The sequence below is a fragment of the Equus przewalskii genome, chromosome 28 (genome assembly GCF_037783145.1).
Source record: "Equus przewalskii isolate Varuska chromosome 28, EquPr2, whole genome shotgun sequence".
In the NCBI taxonomy this organism is placed as follows: Eukaryota; Metazoa; Chordata; class Mammalia; order Perissodactyla; family Equidae; genus Equus; species Equus przewalskii.
The window spans coordinates 23884676-23904876 of NC_091858.1; the positions used below are offsets into that span (position 1 = coordinate 23884676).

The 20201-nt window shown below is 42.8% G+C and overlaps 1 long non-coding RNA gene across 4 annotated transcripts; it reads left to right on the top strand.

The window, feature by feature from the left end:
* Positions 1–34: 34 nt before the first annotated feature.
* Positions 35–18500, top strand: LOC139080148 (uncharacterized). Of its 4 annotated transcripts, none has more exons than XR_011534407.1 (7): positions 503–630; positions 5004–5097; positions 5194–5330; positions 6981–7081; positions 11336–11437; positions 13349–13487; positions 18042–18500. It is a non-coding gene; the product is annotated as an uncharacterized lncRNA (long non-coding RNA). The 4 variants fall into 4 exon arrangements; XR_011534408.1 differs by lacking the exon at positions 503–630 and adding an exon at positions 785–922; XR_011534406.1 differs by lacking the exon at positions 6981–7081 and having other exon boundaries at positions 35–630.
* The last annotated feature ends 1701 nt before the right edge of the window (positions 18501–20201 follow it).

Below are 20201 nucleotides of genomic sequence, written 5' to 3' on the forward strand. Positions count from 1 at the left end.
GGGAAACTCGGGCCCTGTGGGCGGCAGACACCCCGGGGTGCGGTGGAAGTCAGTCTCCTCCGCGCATCCCATCTCTGGGCCTTTCTAGGGCTCCTCCCACGGCTTCGGGAGAAGCGCGGCGGGGACCGGCTGCTCGGCGCTGTCCCGTTGCCATGGCAACCTCCACCCCGCGGCGAGCGGAGCCGGGGTCGCGGACCCAGTGGCCCACCGCTGCCCGGGAACAGTAAAGGGGACGCCCGGGGGACAGCAGCCGAGGGCGGGGGCCCGGGGGAAGCTGGAAGGAAGCTGGTTCCGATCCGAGCCCTCGACCCTCTCGGCGCCGCCTTCTCAACCCACCGCATCCCAGCCTGGCGGCACGGAAATCCCAAAGAGGGGACGCTCGCGGGAGACCCGATCGGCCTGCAGCGCGGGGCCCCGAGGGAGCGCGCTCCCTTCCGCCCGCCGAGCCCGCAGGTCCGCGCGTCCCGCCCGCGGGGACAGCAGCCCCAAGCGGCTCTCAGGGCGCGGCGCGTCCCGGGGTGGCCTGCTCCACGGCCCTGACCCGGCGCCGCCGCCGGCCTGGAGAGACGATGCCCCGGGAGAGCCCCGTAGTGGCCCCGGCCCCGCGGACCCCCGAGGAGCCCGCCCGCGGTGAGTGGGCGCGCGAGGGGACGGGGTTGCGCCCGCGGTGCGGCGTCGTGGGGTTCAGCCCTGCCACGGGGGCTTGTCCTGCTTTCGTGCGACACCGAAAAACGGGCATCGCGAGCTCGCTAGATCCGGCTGCCGACCTGCCCTTCCTTCCATGCCTGGAGGTGCCTTCGTTCCCTTTGTGAGACCACCACCCTGGAGGACACCGATCTCCCCAAACTGGACTCATTGATTACTGTGTGCTGTGCTCTGTACTAAGTCCCTTGCAGCCAATATCACCTTTAGCAAAACTAAAGTAGGCGGGATTATGTCTTTTTTTTTTTTTTTTTTTTTTGAGGAAGATTAGCCCTGAGCTAACATCCACTGCCAATCCTCCACTTTTTTGCTGAGGAAGACTGGCCCTGAGCTAACATCCGTGCCCATCTTCCTCTATTTCATATGTGGGACGCCTACCACAGCATGGCTTGATAAGCAGTGTTAGGTGGAAGACCAGGATCAACAGGCAAACCCTCCCCTACCAAGGCAAACACAGGAATTTAACTGCCGCGCCATTGGGCTGGCACTAGATTATGTCTATTTTGAGCGCAGCTTGCTCAAGGTTAGTAAGAGAGCCTTGCCCTGTCACCTTTCCTTGCTGAGCAGATTGAGACCCTCCAGGTGGGGCTTGGTCTCTGCCTTGCAAAAGTGCTGCATTAAAAGCCCACCATTCGTACCTCAGTTCAGTAATTTCCTTCCTTCCTTCTCCCTTTCTTTCCTTTTTTTTTTTTTTTTGTGAGGAAGATTTGCCCTGAGCTAACACCCCTTGCCAATCTTTTTCTTTCTTTCTTTTTTTTTTTTTTTGCTGAGGAAGATTAGCCCTGAGCTAACATCTGTGCCCATCTTCCTCTACTTGATATGAGGGACACCTCCACAGCATGGCTGATGAGTGGAGTAGGTTCACACCCAGGATCTGAACTTGCAAAATGCAGATGCCCCAGCAGAGAGTAGAACTTTAATCACTTGGCCACGGGGGTGGTCCCTCTCTTTTTCTTTTTTAATCACCAGATATTGTGCCTGACACCAACGAAACAAAAATGACTAAGACCCTGAGTCTGCTCTCAAGGAACTCAGAGTTTGGGTCAGTTTGGTTCCTTTGAGGAATATCTGCCTTTCAAGCCTTCTGTATTACTAGGAAGTGAAAGGCTCCTTCATGTCCCCACCTACCCTTAGGTTGGGGAAGTGACCTTCACAGTCATTTGTGTTACTTTGAGGTGTTCCTTTCCTGCTTGAAGGCCTGTAGGATATCTGCATCCTGTTTTCCATAGTGGCTGCACCAGTTTGCGTTCCCACCAGCAGTGCATGAGGGGTCCCTTTTCTCCACTTCCTCTCCAACAGTTGCTATTTTTTGCCTTGGTGATTATAGCCATTCTAACGAGTGTAAGGTGATATCTCACTGTAGTTTTGATTTGCATTTCTCTAATGATTAGTGATGCTATAAGAACACTTTATAATTATGATGGTCTCTCTCTGAAGTTATGGCATTTCATTTTATACTCACAAATTACTCCCTGAGGCAAGTTATTATTTTTGTCTTATATAGATGTAAACTGAAGTCCAGAGACAGTCACTGGCTTTGCCCAAGGCCACTGTTATAATTAAGTTGTTATTTTTCCTTTGCGTAGTTTGAAATATGTCAAAATATTTCATAGCTGCACTTTAAAAGTGATGAACATAAGTTAGAGGCAATATTGCATCAAAACCCTAATTACGAAGTGTCGCCTTTGAAATCAGTTCCCAGAAACAGCTCATTCTGGATTTATAGAATGATGTCATATGTATTGGCTAAACCGTATGAAAATGGTGATGTTTGACTGATTTTGGCCTACAAAACCAAAATTTCATACAGTTTAACCTCACAGAAATATTAGTTATTTTAGTTGACAGTCACAGCCAGTTTTTTGCCCGCGTCTTTGTTCCTTTTTTGGGAGCGCAGCGGGGTTCCCTCACTCTGGCTGGTGCTAAGATCACTTTTGTGAAAGGCACCCTGGGTAACATAAGAAGCCTTTTCCTTCTGTGCCTCTCCTTTCTGAGAGCTGCACAGGACTGTCCTCAGCGGGAGGTTCATGTTGGTTACCCATGACTACAGGCACATGCTGCCTGCACGGAGAGGATCCTCAGGACTCACCATGTTAATAAAACTGGCTTCCAGGTGGCGTCTGGTGATATAGTTTATAATCTGAAACCAAGTGAAACTTTGGCCTTGTGAAATCTCTCCCACTCTCCCCACCCCCTCGCCACACGCAGATCATAATTTACCTGATTGCTAATGATATGTGATCAATGCAGCTTCCTTTCAAGCGATCCTTAGACCAGAACTAATAAAATAAATTTCCCAGATGAATTTACCTTGTTGTGCTTTTCTCTCAAAGCAACGAAGCGCAAGTTAACAAAACGATTTAATTGTTCAGTCCCACAATAGTGTTAATAATGGCTGAGGCGACAAAGCGTAAAAATGTCCTTCTGCTTCCAGGATACAGTTTAGTATTTGAATTGGGTCTTTACCTTCTGGTAGCTTAGGACTTTGAGGAAGTTACCTAACTTTGCTGAATTTCAGTTTCCTTATCTGTAAAATCTGAATCCCTGTGAAGCACGCCTCATGACAGTGTGTGTGTGTCATTAATGTGTGTAAATTGCAGGCTCTGGAAAAAGGTTAGTGTCTTCCTTCCGCTTCCCTTCCATGTCTCTCTGACGTTTGTGGCTAATCCCACCCATGTCTTGCTCAGTGTGTTTGTTGTCAGTCTGTGAGTAAAAACCTCAATAGTTAGCAAGAAGTACTTTCATTACGCTAATAAGCTAGGACAAGTATTATCTGTATTTTTCTGATGAGGAAACTGAGAACAGAGATGGAAATAATTTGCATAAGGATAAAACAGAAAAATAGATAAAACGTCAAGCCTATTCAGAAATGCAGTAACAGTAACAAATGCACCAAATATTTATTACCAGTTCAATTACATAGTATCTAGTGGGTTCTATAAACTGAATACAAACAATGTGCCTGTGCTTGTACAGTTAACTATTTCAGATGGCTTGTGGTTAAGAAGTTTCAACCATGAGCTAAATGACTGACTAAGAAGACATAGAACAACCCTGAAGTTTATTTTATTTTCACTCAACAGTGGGAAAAGGAGTAGGAGAAAGAGAGAAAGGAACCAATATTTAGGTTTGGCACTTACTATGTACCAGAACTTGTGCCAAGTTACACATGTTACATCTTGTAAATTTCATAATTCTGTGAAGTCGGCATCTCCATTTTACAGATAACAAAGCTGAGGCTCTGAGAAGTAAAATAACTTGTCCCTAGTCATTCAATCAATAAGAAGTAGAATTAGATTCAAACTCATATCTTGGCACTCTTATGCATTGTTGGAGAGAGTACCAATTTGTAGACTTTTGGAAGGTAATTTTATTAAGAGGCTTAAATGTTCATTTTCATTGACCCAGCTATTCTGCTAATATAAAGTTATCTTAAGAAAATAGTTCTAGGGGCCGACTCCATGGCCGAGTGGTTGAGTTCATGTGCTCTGCTTTGGTGGCCTGGGGTTCGCCGGTTCAGATCCTGGGCACCCACCTACCACCACTCCACGAGCCATGCTGTGGCAGCATCACAGATAGAAGAACTAAAATGACCTACAACTAGGATATACAACTACGCACTGGGGCTTTGGGGAGAAAAAAAAAAAGAGGAAGATTGGCAACACATGTTAGCTCAAGGCCAATCTTCCTCACCAAAGAAGCATTTAAAAAAAGAAAAAACTAGTTCTAAATGGGGAAAAACTTATTGCATAATATTCTTCATTAGAGAGTTATTCATAATAGATAGAACTTAGAAAAAGCCTAATAACCAACACTGGAGAAATGGCTAAACAAACAGTAAACTGTGGAACTCTCCTGTGATGCAATATTACACAGCCAGGAAAATACTCCTTCCTCAAAAGTTTGTAATAACATGAGAAAATGCTCATATAATAAGGTTAAATGTAAAGAGCAAGATATTAGGATCTGTTTATCTATGTGGATAAAATTATGTATAATAATAGTCTCAACTATTTTAACAATAGGCTCAGAAAAAGAACATAAATGCTAAACACTAAAATGTTAGCAGTGGTTATCTTGGGCAGTGAAATTATGTTTATTAGTTTTCTTTTAATTTCTTATTAAAATGAATTTTATTAAAAAATGTTAGCATTTTCTGTAAGCAGATAAATTTTTAAAAAGAAGCAATTATCTGGTCAATATCAAAACCTGTGTTTCCCCATCGGCTAATCCATGCTGTGTTCACTAATAAGGTCTTGGCTGTTAACTTTATCTTCATTGTCTTCCTCTTGACTGTCCAGGTCCCTGTAATGGTCACAGAGAATCTGAGCTGGCGAATTGAGTGTGAACATAGCCCGCCACAGCAATATTGCTGCCTAATAAGTTGATTGATCGGTATGAAGCAAGAGCATACTGACCTTTGTTGCTTTCTTTTGCTGTAATACTGATAAAATGTCCACCATGATGAATACGAGAGTATATATTTTCTAGTGGTTTTGTCTTTGTGGATGACCTCAGGCCAGCAGACTGGCGGCAGGAGCCATGCCGAGAGCAGAGGAACCATGCTGGGTAGCACGGCCAGCTCATCCTCTAAGCCCAGAGCCCAGCTTGCAACAGAAGTAGATGAGGTATGAAAATTGTGTTTTCTCTCTCTCTTGCTCAGTTACCTCCATTTATTATCCTAATTTCCCTCCAGTCAGCACCACTGAGCAGCCAAGAGGCTTTCTCAATATTAACTTTGTTGCCCAGAGACCACTCAAGTGCCCTGAGGTGGAAGGATTGCATGTGCGTGGAACACCTGTTGAACGGATATTGTATTTATTGTGATGTGAATGGAAGTATTGTCTCTCAGTCTGTAAACTGGAGCTAAGTGGGGAGACCCTAGGTGGGTGGCGGCATTATAACTGGTTTCTTGGCTACAAGGCCTCTAACAGGTTGGTCCTGTGTGAAGATTTAGCATACTGTTGTCCTTTACATTGCGTGAATGCTAGTGGTTGGATAACTAGGCACCCAGGGACAAGGGAACCACCTATTTTGTTAAAATAAAATAGGAAACTATAAGGTTTGACACTTGAAAGGAGACCTGGAGGGAATGACAGCCAGACCAGATTCCCAACTCTGAGTCCCAAGCTTTCACTTTCCCCGTAGGACGGTCTCCCTCCATTACCATCAACACACAGGCCCCAAGGGTCTGCTGCTTCCTCCTCTCTTGGTGTTCTGGTCCCAAAGAAGACAAAACTCATTTCCTTGGTTCCTGTCTCACCAGTGAAAGCTGGCTAGAAGATCCACAAATACTTTATGAAAAGACTAAAGATGAAGGGGGAAATCAAGTGAATACCAGAAGCCCAAAGATAGTCTTGCTGCCAGAACTCTACCTGTCACGGTGGGTCCCGCAAGGTCGGGGACACTGTCTTAGTCATCTTTCATCTCCACCTCCCAGCACAGTGCTGGAATTTGGTCAACGTGTGCTGAATCAAACTGAACTGATCCTTAGTCCCCAGGGAGAGAAGGCCATGTTCGTGTGCCTTGCCCAGGGTTGCCTGTGTGCGCTTTCCTTCTCGGCTCTCAGACTATTTCCATATGGCAGGAGCGTCTCATCAACCAGCACACAGGAGCTTCCTCTTACACAACTTTGACGCTGTTATGGTCAAGACTAAGGGAGCTAGACTCTCACTCTGCAGCCCCGTACCTGTCCCTCCCCAGGTGTTTGACAGCAGACATGGGCTCACTCTTAAAGGAGGTGCCCTCCTTCCCTCACCCTTTCACATAGACGGAAATGTGTGACCACACTGTGCCACCAAGCAGATTTCCACCACATCGTTGTGACACAAGCACTTTGCCTCCAAGGGAGGGAGTTATACTACGCTGGCCAAAGTGTTTGCGCACATGTACTGGTGGAGTGGAGACACCAGCTCGGGCAGGATGGGTTTCCATAGAGACTCTTGCCCTTGGAGCACTTGACACCCACTCAGCAGATTACAACACCAAGAGCTGTGACTCTGACAGATGACAGTTTTGGTGGTGCAGCCTAACCGTGATTAACTGATTGGCATGTGGAGCCCATCAGAAACATTGTTTTAGAGTTGAATAGAGCAAAATTAGCAATTGCTATCTAACTGCTAAGCATTTTCCAAAAATTTTTGCCCCATTGAAATAAAAATTCATTTCTGATTTCTTATTTTGTTGCTGTGAAAAATAGATTATTCTACATTTTAAAAAAGATACGCACTTTAAAATTAAACCTCTCTTTAAATTGTGATGCCAACATTTTCCTCCAGCTAGAGAACTTTATCCATGAAAAGATGAGATCTGGGGGTTATTTTGCTGTGAAGCAGCTGTTTAAAAACAATGATCCTGAAGGCAAAGGAAGCATTTACAGGTCAGTGATTAAAGCAGGGATTTGATTTCCGTCTTATTAAAGAAAATTCTGGCCACCATTTTAATCACACATTAGGATTAAATATTTCTATTGTGCTTGAGAAATTTTCAGTATTCAGTATTGTTTCAAATTCACGTTATGAATATCCTAAGCCTTGATTAAGAAAGGAGGAGCTTTAGTGGAAAGGGGAGTGGCTAAGAACATTAGATGTTAAGTACATGATGAGGAGGAAAGTTCCATATTGTGTCTGGGCCTGACTAGGAGAAATAGCTTCCGACATCGCTCACGACGCAAAGGGCCCGGACCTAGCTTTCTCATTTCCTGCTAACATTCTGAGGAGGTCCTCAGAGCACTGAAAATTCAGACTAGGTCTTCCTGGCTCTTATGCCAAGAAATATAACGAACTTCCTGGAGTAGGTGGGAATGGGGAGAGTTGGAAACGAGGTAAGGATTTGTTAACCAAATGATCATTAAAAAACAAACCAACCAACAAAAACAGGAGCCAAAGTCACACTCAAGGAGTCAGTGTAGGTTGCCTTGGTCTCTTTGCAGAATATATTTCTCAGACTCTCAAAGGGCCAGAGCTGCTTGCGGTGGCTGGACATGGCCCGGCTCAGTGAAGGAGGGCGAAGAGAAATCCTTATGCATTTTTCACTCAACCCTGCTTATGTCTGTCCCCTCCTTTCTGTCTACACTACTACTCATCAGTTGTCACCTAGATTATGTCAGTAACTCTCAGCTATTTTCCTGGCCTCTGGCCTGGCCCTTTGCTTGGCCAGTGACTTCGAGGCAGCCCATGCAATCTCTCTGCAATGTCGGCCTGATTTTGCTCCTCCTCTGCTTCCTGTGATTCCGGGGTGCTCCATAGCTTTCAGAGTAAACAGCAGTTCCTAACCTGCTTCCCTTTCTGAAGCTGCTACTCAAGGGCCATTTCAACCTGACCCCACCCACCTCTCCGGGCCCATTGCTCTCCACACTCCCGTGCATCTTCCACCACTGTGGATTCACCTGCAATTCCCTGCACACATCCTGCTATCTCTCACCTTCGTCTTAGCTGTCTCCTCTACCATATGTGGCTTCTGTGCAACGCCCCACTCCCTGCTCACTCTCAGTCCCTCCAACACTCACACGTTCATCACCCAGTCAACTGCTGTTCACCCTTCAGAATTTGCTCCAAGCATTGCCTTCCCTGGGTAGCTTTCCCTGACACCCCTTCTCCACTCCCTCATCCTTCATCCTGATCTAAGAGGCTGTGTTCAGTGCCCTCTAGCCTTCTGTACTCTGCTCTCACAGCGCTGATCGTGATGCACTTAGCTGTCCCCAACTAGACCAAACTCCTTGGTAGCAGAGACTGTGTCTCAGTCAACTTTGGGTCCCCAGTATTTGGTAAGTGTTCAGTTTTTAATAAATGTTTATAGAATTTATGAATTAATTAAACAGCATCCAGAAGGAGAAGAGGAAGGGAAGATGAGAAAGGATGAAGATAATACCGTTTATCTGTTGGAAACCAATCCCAGTACCACCGACCGTTGACATTGCCAACCTTTCTTCTTTTCTTATCATCCTGTCTCATTTTTGGTCCCGTGGAGTGTTTAATTCTTATAGAGATGTGCTTCTCATGGTGTTGTCTCAGTTTCTGAGAAGGTGTATCAGTCGCGTCAGCATTGACAACTCCTGCCCAGGTACGTCACCTGGCACAGGGCCTCATGGCTGGGACGAGTCATTCAGTCCACACAGAGTCAGCGCACTGGAGGGGTGGCCTGAGGGCTGCGTGTTGGGAGAACTCTGCTGGATGGTTCAGCGGGCAGAGCAAGCATCCAAGGAATTGGGAAAGCTTTCTTGCTGTCATTCTTTCTTTCCATCTCCTACAATCTGATTTCTTCCACAATACAACACAAAACCCAAGCCTGCCATAGAGGCAAGCAGGATCACAATCTACTCTTTCTCTCTCTCTGCCCGCTCCTTTCCTCCCTCAGATGCACATGCAGAGTATATATTTATGAAGAAAGTGCTTTTTGACTGATAACCCTAGTTTCAAAGTCTACTGTCTTGATTTTTACCTTTTAATTTAAATTACTAATTCTCTTCCATATCCACTTGAATTAAATTGTGAAATTCAAAACTCCATCTTAAAAACTAAAACAATCTGAGCTAAAAAGGGTAAGAGTTTTGGGAAGGGCTCTGATCATCATCCTTGCTGGAATTTAACTATGTTCTTATATTTTTATAGCAAATACATCTCAATCTCCCCCTTTTCCTTTGCCTATATTCTTAATATCTTATAGCCTGAGACTCTAAGATAAGATCACGGTAAGCTTTGAAGGGTTCTACACAGCAGTTCGGGACCCATTCCCTCAGGAATTCCTACATCATTTGACCCTTTTAACAGAAGGCGGAGGTTGCTGATGACAGCCCCACAGGTCCATACAAACCTCAGACGAAACGCCCAAAAAAGCTAGGCACATTCCCTCTGCTTTTGACCTAATGAATGCATGCCTTTACAAAGGGAATTTCAAGCTGACTCATGACACTCAAGAGCCTATGTTGGGATTTATAGGGTTAAAAGTCTACAGGAGCTTTTATCTTGGACGCACATGATTTTATGGGTTATTCCCTCTATGCTTTCACATTGATAATCCAAATAATAAAATTCAAAGGACCAAGTCAATGGGAGTCTATGTAGAAATATCTGTAGGGGAATATATTTCACATTTGAGCCAATCCATTGTTCCTTTTATTGAAAACAGCTTCCTGGATCTCACACCACAGAAAAATTCAGAAGACGAAAGAACAACTTTCAGGCCGGAATTTAGGGAAATTCTTAACAAACTAGTTTTTTATATAAAAGATGTGGAGTTTGAAAAAGTTTGGCAATAGTACCTCTCATCTTAATGCTTTTTAATTACCGCAGAACAAATACTAATCTGACCATAAACCTCTTGAAACTGCCAAGAAAAATTTTGATGTCGTTGTTCATGAAAACACATCTCAGTACCTTGAATTTGCGGGGCTTTGAATGTGCTGGGCTGGGGAGCAATCTAGATGGCAATAATAGGGAGGGTCCGGGGAAGGGAGCTCTCTGCTTTCACTGCTCTCCTCGTTTCTGACTCCAGGCCCCAGCGTGGCACCTGGCATATGGTGGGCGCTCAGTAAATGCTTGTTGAACAGATAAGCCCTGGCCCTACTTCCTAATTTTCCCTCAGCTTTTGCCTTTCTCAGCCATGCCCTGGCCCCTGTGTTAGATTTGGCCTTGAGTTCTTCTCAGCTCTGGTCTCGTTCCAACATAGTCATCATGAAGGCCATTTGTTGAGGGCCTATTAATTGCCACACAGTCTAGTAGGCTCTTTATGCAATATATCGTCTACTCCTTAACAACCCTATGAGGTAGGAGTTACACAGACTCAGAGCCTACTTAGTGTCCAATTCCAGAGCCCGTGCTGTTGAACCATCACGTTTGTATGGCTCGTTGGTCCTTCATTTGTTTGTTTTTTTTTTTTGAGGAAGATTAGCCCCGAGCTAACATCTGCCACCAGTCCTATTCTTTTTGCTGAGGAAGATTGGCCCTGAGCTAACATACATGCCCATCTTCCTCTACTTTTTTTAAAATGTGGGACGCCTGCCACAGCATGGCTTGACAAGCAGTGTGTAGGTCCACACCTGGGATTCGAACTCGTGAACCCGGGGCCACCGAAGTGGAATGTGCAAACTTAACCACGGTGCCACTGGGCCGGCCCTCTTCATTTCTAATGTTGACCTCAAGCCCAAAATGATTCATATATATTGGATAACAGGAAGGATAGAATGAACCAACTGATAAGTCAGAGGTTAGTTGATGTTTGTCTCCATAATTACGTATGTAAGGATATCTATGGTGTGCATACAGTGGTAGTATTTTTTTCAACCTCCAAATCATGATGCATGGTCTGCCAAAGAGTTTTTAAAGAATTGTTCATTTTTAAGATAAAAAGAATAGACAAATCTGTTATGTATGTATATATGTGTATATATCTGTATATACACATAAATATATTTCGTGCTCTATACCATTGCCATGTCTGGTAGAAGTTGAGAAAATTTCAGTGGCCAAATTTGGGTTCAACAGAAAGAATGTCGTGATTAATCATGTTGTCTGGTATGGGCCAAGGGTGGGGAATTGGTGGCCACTTGTCACACTCATTTGCCATCTCAAGATAATGTACTTGTCAGTTTCATAAAACATATATTAAATCATATGTATCATTTCTCCTAATGCAGGTATGATGAGAACAGAACAGGTGTTCTCAAAAAAAGATGTAACTTTTAAAAACTTGGAGACTGAAGATCACAATGGATCATCAAAAAATGCAAAAGTATCAGGTAAAAACTAAGCAGATGAGAGAGCTCTGTATGTTTATTCTTTGTCATTGTAAAGTATGTGCTTATAGTAAAAGTCACCTTTCTTCATAGAACAAACCAGAACTTCCAAGGTGAGCACTGAAAAGAGAATTCTTGGGGCTGGCTCCGTGGCTGAGTGGTTAAGTTCGCGTGCTCCGCTGCGGCGGCCCAGGGTTTGGATCCTGGGCACGGACATGGCACCGCTTGTCAGGCCATGTTAGGCAGCGTCCCACATCCCACAACTAGAAAGACCTGCAACTAAGATATACAACTATGTACGGGGGTTTTGGGAAGATAAAGCAGAAAAAAAAAAAGAAGAAGATTGGCAACAGTTGTTAGCTCAGGTGCCAATCTTTAAAAAAAAAAATTAAAAAAAAGAAGAATTCTCTGGTGGAGTCAGAGGCAGCTGCACTAGAAGTTTCCCTTCTATTCCCCTGAGATACATTTTTGCATGGTCGCCACATTAATTCCTGCTGCCACCACTACACCCACCATAAGCACTGCTCTCCCCAATGGTGGCATAAAGGTCCTGCTGTGATTCTCTGAGGCACAGCTGAGACGAAGTGGGACTGTTCAAAAAGGCTTTACCAAAGACCAATGGATTACAAAAGAGAAGTAAAAAGATCTACCAGAATTTGAATATGCCTTATCATGTAGAGCTTCTCTCAGGGGTGCACAGGCCCCGTCCTTCCCCACATGGAGGGTTGGGGATATGTGAGGCCTCTCCTGGGTCCTTTCTCCTAATTTCTAGCCTGCCTCCATCGAAGGCAGAAATTAGCTTCCTGTACACCACTTGAGAGTGCCCTCTGACACCTGAGACAATTGAGAGCACCTGAGTTCTCCATCCTGTCACAGATCTGGAGTCTCTTTTTTTTTTTTTTTTTTTTTAAAGATTTCACCTTTTTCCTTTTTCTCCCCAAAGCCCCCCGGTACATAGTTGTATATTCTTAGTTGTGCATCCTTCTAGTTGTGGCATGTGGGACGCCGCCTCAGCGTGGTTTGATGAGCAGTGCCATGTCCGAGCCCAGGATTCGAACCAACGAAACACTGGGCTGCCTGAACAAACGAAACACTGGGCTGCCTGCAGTGGAGCGCGCGAACTTAACCACTCAGCCACGGGGCCAGCCCCAACAGATCTGGATTCTTAAGTGATAACATATTTTTACCCTTTTGGACTGATCTTGCCAGGGTAATAATATCTCAACATGGTAATGCAAGAGCCACCAATTACACATGACAAAAGGTAAGGGTTCATGGTAACAAGGGAGTCCTTTACAAATTGCTATTAGCCTAGAAACTAAGGAAGAAAGATACTGGTAGCTTTGGTTATATACAAAATAATTCTCAGGACATGGGTTAAATAAGAAGAAATGGCAGTATTCTATGGCTTAAGAAGTAATCTAATTTTTCCTTATACATTCAATTGAGTTTAAATTAAGTCTTTGAATTATTTTTCGTCACCCTCTTTTGGACTGCAGAGGGAGTGACCGCCACCCTGGTTTGCCTAGGGCTGAAGGGTTCCTAAGACTCAGAACTCTCTGTGCTAAAAGCAACAATTCTGGTGAACCAGGGTGGTGGTCACCCTAATTCAGACCCAACTGAGAACCTCCTTACACTGTGAACTGTCTTCCCTGGAGGACACACTTACCCTTGTATTTGGCATGCAATTCATGGACTACTTGAAACACACTTGTGAGCCCCCAGATGTGTATGGACCCCGGGTTAAGAAATCCTGACTTATATAAATGCATTTTGGATTTTTATGTAAGCTTATTTAAGTCTTTACTTCCTGAAGTAAAATGATACTTTACTCAAAGGGTCAAACCTAATTGCCTTTCTGAGATTTTATATAATTTTTAAATCAAGATTTACTTTGGTGTTTTTCCTTTTCAGTCATATCTGGAGCCCATGTTGGAAAATATCAAGAAGAGAGGAAGGACAAGGAGATTTATTTGATGTAGCAAGTTCAGAGAGGGATTCAGGAACATCAGAGAAGAATTTGAAAAGCGTGATCCGGAAAAAAGTAGTCAAGGTAAATGTATTTTATTTTTTTTTAAAGATTTTATTTTTTTTTCCTTTTTCTCCCCAAAGCTCCCCAGTACATAGTTGTGTATTCTTCCTTGTGGGTTCTTCTAGTTGTGGCATGTGGGACGCTGCCTCAGCGTGGTCTGATGAGCAGTGCCATGTCCACGCCCAGGATTCGAACCAATGAAACACTGGGCTGCCTGCAGCGGAGCGCGCGAACTTAACCACTCGACCACGGGGCCAGCCCCCAAGGTAAATGTATTTTAAGAATCATACTAGGCCTGCTTTTAGTTTTCACACTTAAGGATAGTTCAGATGAAAAATAATACATATTTGTTGTAGAAGAATTAGAATCTACAGAAAAATATAACCAAGAAAAAGTAAATCATTTAATAACTCCATCACTCAGAGATCATCACTATCATTGTGTTGGTGTATTTCTAATGTAGTCTTTTAAAAATTAAACAACACAAAAATTTGTCATCCTCAATTATTTTTATTTTGTGAACATAGTTGTTATTATATTGTGAACATTTCAACAAACCATTAATGAGAATTTTAACAGGAATTTTAATGTCTTCTTAAGATTTTGTCAGGTAATATAATTTATTTATTCCTGAAAGGAAAAACTCCATTTTTCCTACTTTACTCTCAACTTTCAGCTCAATACTTCACTTCTTGTCACTAAATGTGTGTGAGTTTTTCCCACCCCAAGCAATTTTCCAGTTCTCTGTGGATATCATCAGCTAGGTGTCCTACAATTTAATTCAATTCTGCTACCTGGAGTTTGTATCACACCCCACAAATGAAGGGCTTGGTCCCACAAGAATGACTTTCCTCCCTCTAGACACCAATCCCAAGTTTAGGTTGTTAGCTGTGCTTCTGACCAACTGGCTGTAAATCAGAGGTTCCCATGATCCCCCCTCCTTGGGCTTAATAATTTGCTAGAATGGCTCACAGACCTCGGGAAAACAGTTTGCTTAGTAGATAACTGGTTTATTACAAAAGGATACAACTCGGGAACAGGCAGATAGAAAAAATGCATATGACGAGGTATGGGGGAGGGGGTTCAGAGCTTCCATGCCCTTGCTGGGCGTGCCACCCTCCCAGCACCTCCACACGTTCACCAGCTCAGAAGCTCTCCAAACCCCATGCTTTAGGGATTTTTATGGAGGCTTCATCACATGAGCATGATGGATTATTAACTCGGTCTCCAGCCCCTGGCACCTCCCCCCTCCCTGGAGGATGGGGGTTGGGGCTGATTACTCCAACGTTCTCATTATGGCTGGTCTTTTTGGCGACCAGCCTTAATCCACATCCTGAAGCTATCCAGGAGCCCACCAAGATTTTCCTCATTAGAACAAAAGACACTTGTATCACCCAGAATATTTCAAGGGATTTAGGAACTCTGTGTCAGGAACTGGGGTCAAAGACCAAATATTTGAACAAAAGATTCTCCTAGCACCCAGACTGTAGGAGCTCTGCCCAGGAGCCAGGAATGAAGACTAAAATATATATTTCTTATTATATCAATATATGGTATATGATGACAATATCTCAATTCCCCAATCAGTGTTGGGCAGGTAAGTTGTTACTGGTTGTTCACTATTATATTTAATACTACAATGAATATTCACCATTTTTGTCTATTTCCTTCGGATGAAAAAAAATTTGTGAATATTTTTAGGAATACTGCCAAAATTGCTCTCCAGAAATTTACGCCAATTTATATGCTTACTGACGCTATATACGTACGACCAGCATGTTTCCACCCTGGCCTATGCTGGGCATATTAGTTATCTATGGCTGTATAACAAATTAGCCCCCAAACTTTGTCAGCTGAAAACAATCAGCATTTATTATGTCAGAGTTTCTGTTGGGCAGGAAGCTGGGCTGGTGTCTCTGGCTCAAAGGCTCTCAGGAGACTGCAGTTCAGCTGTCGGCCAGTTGCCTAACCGAGGCTCAGCTGGAGGAGGGTCCACCTCCAAGTTCACTCCCCGGCTGTTGGCCAGACACATTCATTCCTTGTCATGTGGCCCAGTCCACAGGGCAGCTCACAACACAGCAGCTGACTCCCTCAGAGCAAGTGAGTGAGAGAGAGAGTGCCCACGAGGAAGCCTCAGGCTTTTCATGACCTCATTTTGGAAGTAATGTCCCATCATGTTGCCACATTCTGTTTGTCAGAGTGAGTCACTGGGTCCCGCCCCCACTCACAGGGAGGGCATCATCCAAGGGCACGTATACCAAGACCTGCCTATCCCAGCATTTTCATTTCAAGATAAAATGTTGCCAAAAGTAACAACTCAATTTTATTTTACTTTGCTCGCATTTGATTACCTGTATAGTAGAACACATTGTTTTTTTTTACTAAGTTAATGTTTTATCTGGTAAACTAATATTTATTGAGCGTTTAGTATGAGCCACGCACTGAGCTAAGCAATTTAAGTACATTTTCTCACGCAGTCTTCCCAACAATCCAGTAATGTACGTACTCTTCTTAACCCCATGTTACAGATGAGGAAACTGAGGCACAGAGAGATTTTTTTTTTAAGCTCTCAGAGGTTATGTAACTGGTAAGCAAGAGAGCGCCACAGTCCACGCTCTCCACTCCTGTCTTATATTCCATGCCTCTCGTGCCCATGTGTGTATTCATCCTTTACATAAACAATATATACAACTTTGTTTTTAAATTACACATAAGTGATATCATACTGTAAAAATATTTTCACAGTTTTCTTTTTTCACTTAACATCATTTTTGAGATTTATCCATGTTGATATATGCAGATACATTAGTTGAGTCATTTTAACTGCTGTGATGTATTCTATGGTGTGAACAAACCACAATTTCTTTACCTACTTTCCTACTGAGAGAAGTTAGTTTCAACTTCTTCACAGTTAAGAGGTAATGCGACATGGAACAGCTTTTTATTCTTGGGTGCATTTGCTGGACTTTTTCTAGGGTAGACACTCAAATGGAATCGGCTGCTGAGGCTTGTGACTCTCCAAAATGGTTGTGCCAGTTTATTTACTAGCAATGCATAAAAATTTCTCCTTTGCCCATATCCTTGCTGTATTAGTTTCTAGGTCTGCCATAACAAAATATCACAGGCTGAGTGACTTAAACCACATAAGTTTATTGTCTCACAATTCTAGAGGCTAGAAGTCCAAGATCAAGGTGTTGGCAGGTTTGGTTTCTTCTGAGGCCTCTCTCCTTGGTTTGTAGACGGGTCTGCTCCTTGTGTCTTCACTTGGTCTTCTCTCTGTGTGTCTGTGTCCTAATCTCCTCTTCTCATAAAGCCACCACTCATACTGGATTAGGGCCCACCTTAGTAGTTTCATTTTACCTCAATTACCTCTTTAAAGATCCTATCTCCAAATATAGTGACATTCTGAGGTATTGGGGCTTACAGCATTGACTATGAATTTGGGGGGGACACAATTCAATCATTATACTTGCCAACAACTGGGCATATCGATATTAATAGTTTTTAAAATCAATTTAATGGTTGTAAATGGTATCGTGTCATTTAACCTGTATTTACGTGTCCATTTTCCCTACTAGACAGTAGTTCTTGAAGCTAAGGCATTTGTCTTACTGATCTTTGTAACCCCACTGGGCAACGTGTAGTTGGTGTTTAGTAACTACTTACCATTTGAATTACATTTTTAAATCAGCTTGAAAACAAAGAGGTCAGTAAGTTCTCTAGGCTTAGCCTGGTTAGAATTCTTATTACCAAAATATTTTCTTTTAAATAGTTTTTATTAACTTCAAGATTCATAAGATACAGAGTCATCATTCCTGTAACTAATTCTCTATCTTGATTATCCAGTTTGCCTTTCATCAAGACTCTCTGCTCTCTTCTTCTTTTACTGTGAGTCTCTGAAAAGCATTTCCCTGATTTTCAGATATCTCAGTATATCTAGGCAAGGTGGGGACACAATAAGCAAAATACAAAATCAGACTAATTTGCTTTGGTTTTTTGTTCTGCCAAAGGTATGAGCCGGTTGAGTTAAATAAAGATTGAGATTAGATTATCTAATTGGAAAGGTTCTTGATCTAAGTGTTAAGCATTTATTTTTATACATTTTTTCATCATTTTGTGAATGATATAACTTTCTAAAAATATAAATGAAGTTAGTCTTAAATATACAGGTTCTAATTAGAAAGAAATAACCTTTCAGTTAAAAATTTCCCTGCTACCTTTCTCTTCCTGGATGTTCTAGCAGGGATGGGCTCTCTCTCTTCTGGACTGTTGTAGCACCTTGTGTGTAATTGTTACCTTGTGCAAATAGCGATAACAGCTATTAACATGGAGTTTTAATTCTCCAATTATAACGTAAGCCCCAAGAAGATGGTCACTATGACTTTATAGCCCTGTTGTATCTTATACATACATGGTAGATACTCTAAAAAAATATGCTGAATAAATTCCCCCCATTCTTCTCCACCATCCTCCCCATGACTCTTAACAAGACGAATAAATGGAAATCCCCAAACCTGTGATTTAGGTGGAAACTTTGTAAAGTAGCCGTCTGATCTCTCTTTCTCTCTCTTGGAGGTTGGAAAGGAAGATGTCATTTCAGTCCTGAAAAAGTTTGACTTGCATCTGAAGGACGAATATTTTGACGATTTCCTGAAGAGATGCGACCTTCTAAACAGTCTGACTGGCCGTAGGAATTTGGATACCTGAGAAACATCCAGGATGGCAGCGATGAAGGGACCACGCGCAGTCCTCTCCAAGCCCGTGCGCAGGTTGCACGGACCCTCTATATTGTTACTGCTAGTCTTCTAATCAGCTATCTCCTACCAGACCCGTTGATAAACACAAAGGACGGTCCTCACCTTTGTGGTGCCCTGTCCTCCTGGAGACCTTGCCATTAATGGACAAGGGCAGCCTGGTCCAGAGACGGTCCATGAGAAGTTGGCCTTGGGAAACAAAAGTGCTACAGGAATGAACCTACTCTGTATTGTTACTAAAACCGTTAGTGTTATTGTTATTAAAATTACTTTCATTTAAGAACCAGTGTGCTTTCTCTGGCTGAGGAGGTTACCAAAGTGCACAGGAGGAGACAGAAGTGCCAATGTGATATGACTCACTTCCCCCTGAACAACTCCTTAATTTTCCCAGTGCCACTCTTTATTTTTAGCTTTGGCCTTCTGCAACACTTGACCTTTTGCCTGGATGGAGCAATGTACTGTGGAGCTCAAACCCACAGCCATCCCTGTCCTGTGCTATGTAGGGGATGTACGCGTTAGATTATGTCTTCTTTGGAAGATTATGCAATCCAGAATGGTCTTTTAGGACAAAGTAAACTGTTTATAGTTCACACACACACACACACACGTCCCTTTGGTAACATTGCCTTGCACGTCTGGATTGTAATCGTGTCTTTAACATCTCCTCTGTCATCTGCTGCAAGAGATAAGTATAATTTTTAACATTTGTGAATGTATTTTAAAAATGTGGATAAGGATTTTGTATCAAAATATTCATCCCACTTGGTTTAGAATAACAAAAACTTGGAAACAACCTTCAAAATAACCAAGTAGTTAAATAAATCATGAGTTATCCATACAATGAAATACCATGAAACCATGAAAAATGGTTACAATGATTATTCTTTTAAAACATTTTTTTATTGAGGCCTTAATAGTTTATAACATTGTAAAATTTCAGTTGTACATTATTATTTGTCAGTCACCATATAAATGTGCCCTTTCACCCCTTGTGCCCACCTCTCAACCCCCTTCCCCTCTGGTAACCACTAATCTGTTCTCTTTGTCCATGTGTTTGTTTATATTCCACATATGAGTGAAATCATACGGTTTTTGTCTTTCTCCATCTGGCTTATTTTGCTTAACATAATACCCTCAGGGTCCACCCATGTTGTTGTGAATGGGAGAATTTTGCCTTTTCAATGGCTGAGTGGTATTCCATAGTATACATATACCACATCTTCTTTATCCATTCATCCGTCGATGGGCACTTGGGTTGCTTCCACATCTTGGCTATTGTGAATAATGCTGCAATGAACGTAGGGGTGCGTAAGTCTCTTTGACTTGTTGATTTCAAAATCTTTGGATAAATACCCAGTAGTGGGATAGCTGGGTCATATGATATTTCTCTTTTTAATTTTTTGAGAAATCTCCATGCTGTTATCCATAGTGGCTGCACTAGTTTGCATTCTCACCCGCAGTGGTTGAGGGTTCCCTTTTCTCCACATCCTCGGCAACATTTGTTATTTTTTGTCTTGGTGATTATAGCCATTCTAATGAGTGTAAAGTGATATTTTAGTGTAGTTTTGATTTGCATTTCCCTGATGATTAGTGATGTTGAATATCTTTTCGTGTGCCTATTGGCCATCTGTATATCTTCTTTGGAAAAATGTCTATTCATATCCTCAGCCCATTTTTTGACAGGGGTTTTTGTTGTTGTTGTTGTTGTTAAGTTGTGTGAGTTCTTTATATATTTTGGAGATTAACACCTTGTCGGATATATGATTTGCAGATATTTTCTCCCAGTTGGTGGGTTGTCTTTTCATTTTGTTCCTGGTTTCCTTTGCCTTGCAGAAGTTCTTTAGTCTGATAAAGTCCCACTTGTTTATTTTTTCTTTTGTTTCCCTTGCCCGAACAGACATGGTATTTGAAAAGATCCTTCTAAGACCATTGTCAAAGAGTGTACTGCCCATATTTTCTTCTAGGAGTTTTATGGTTTCAC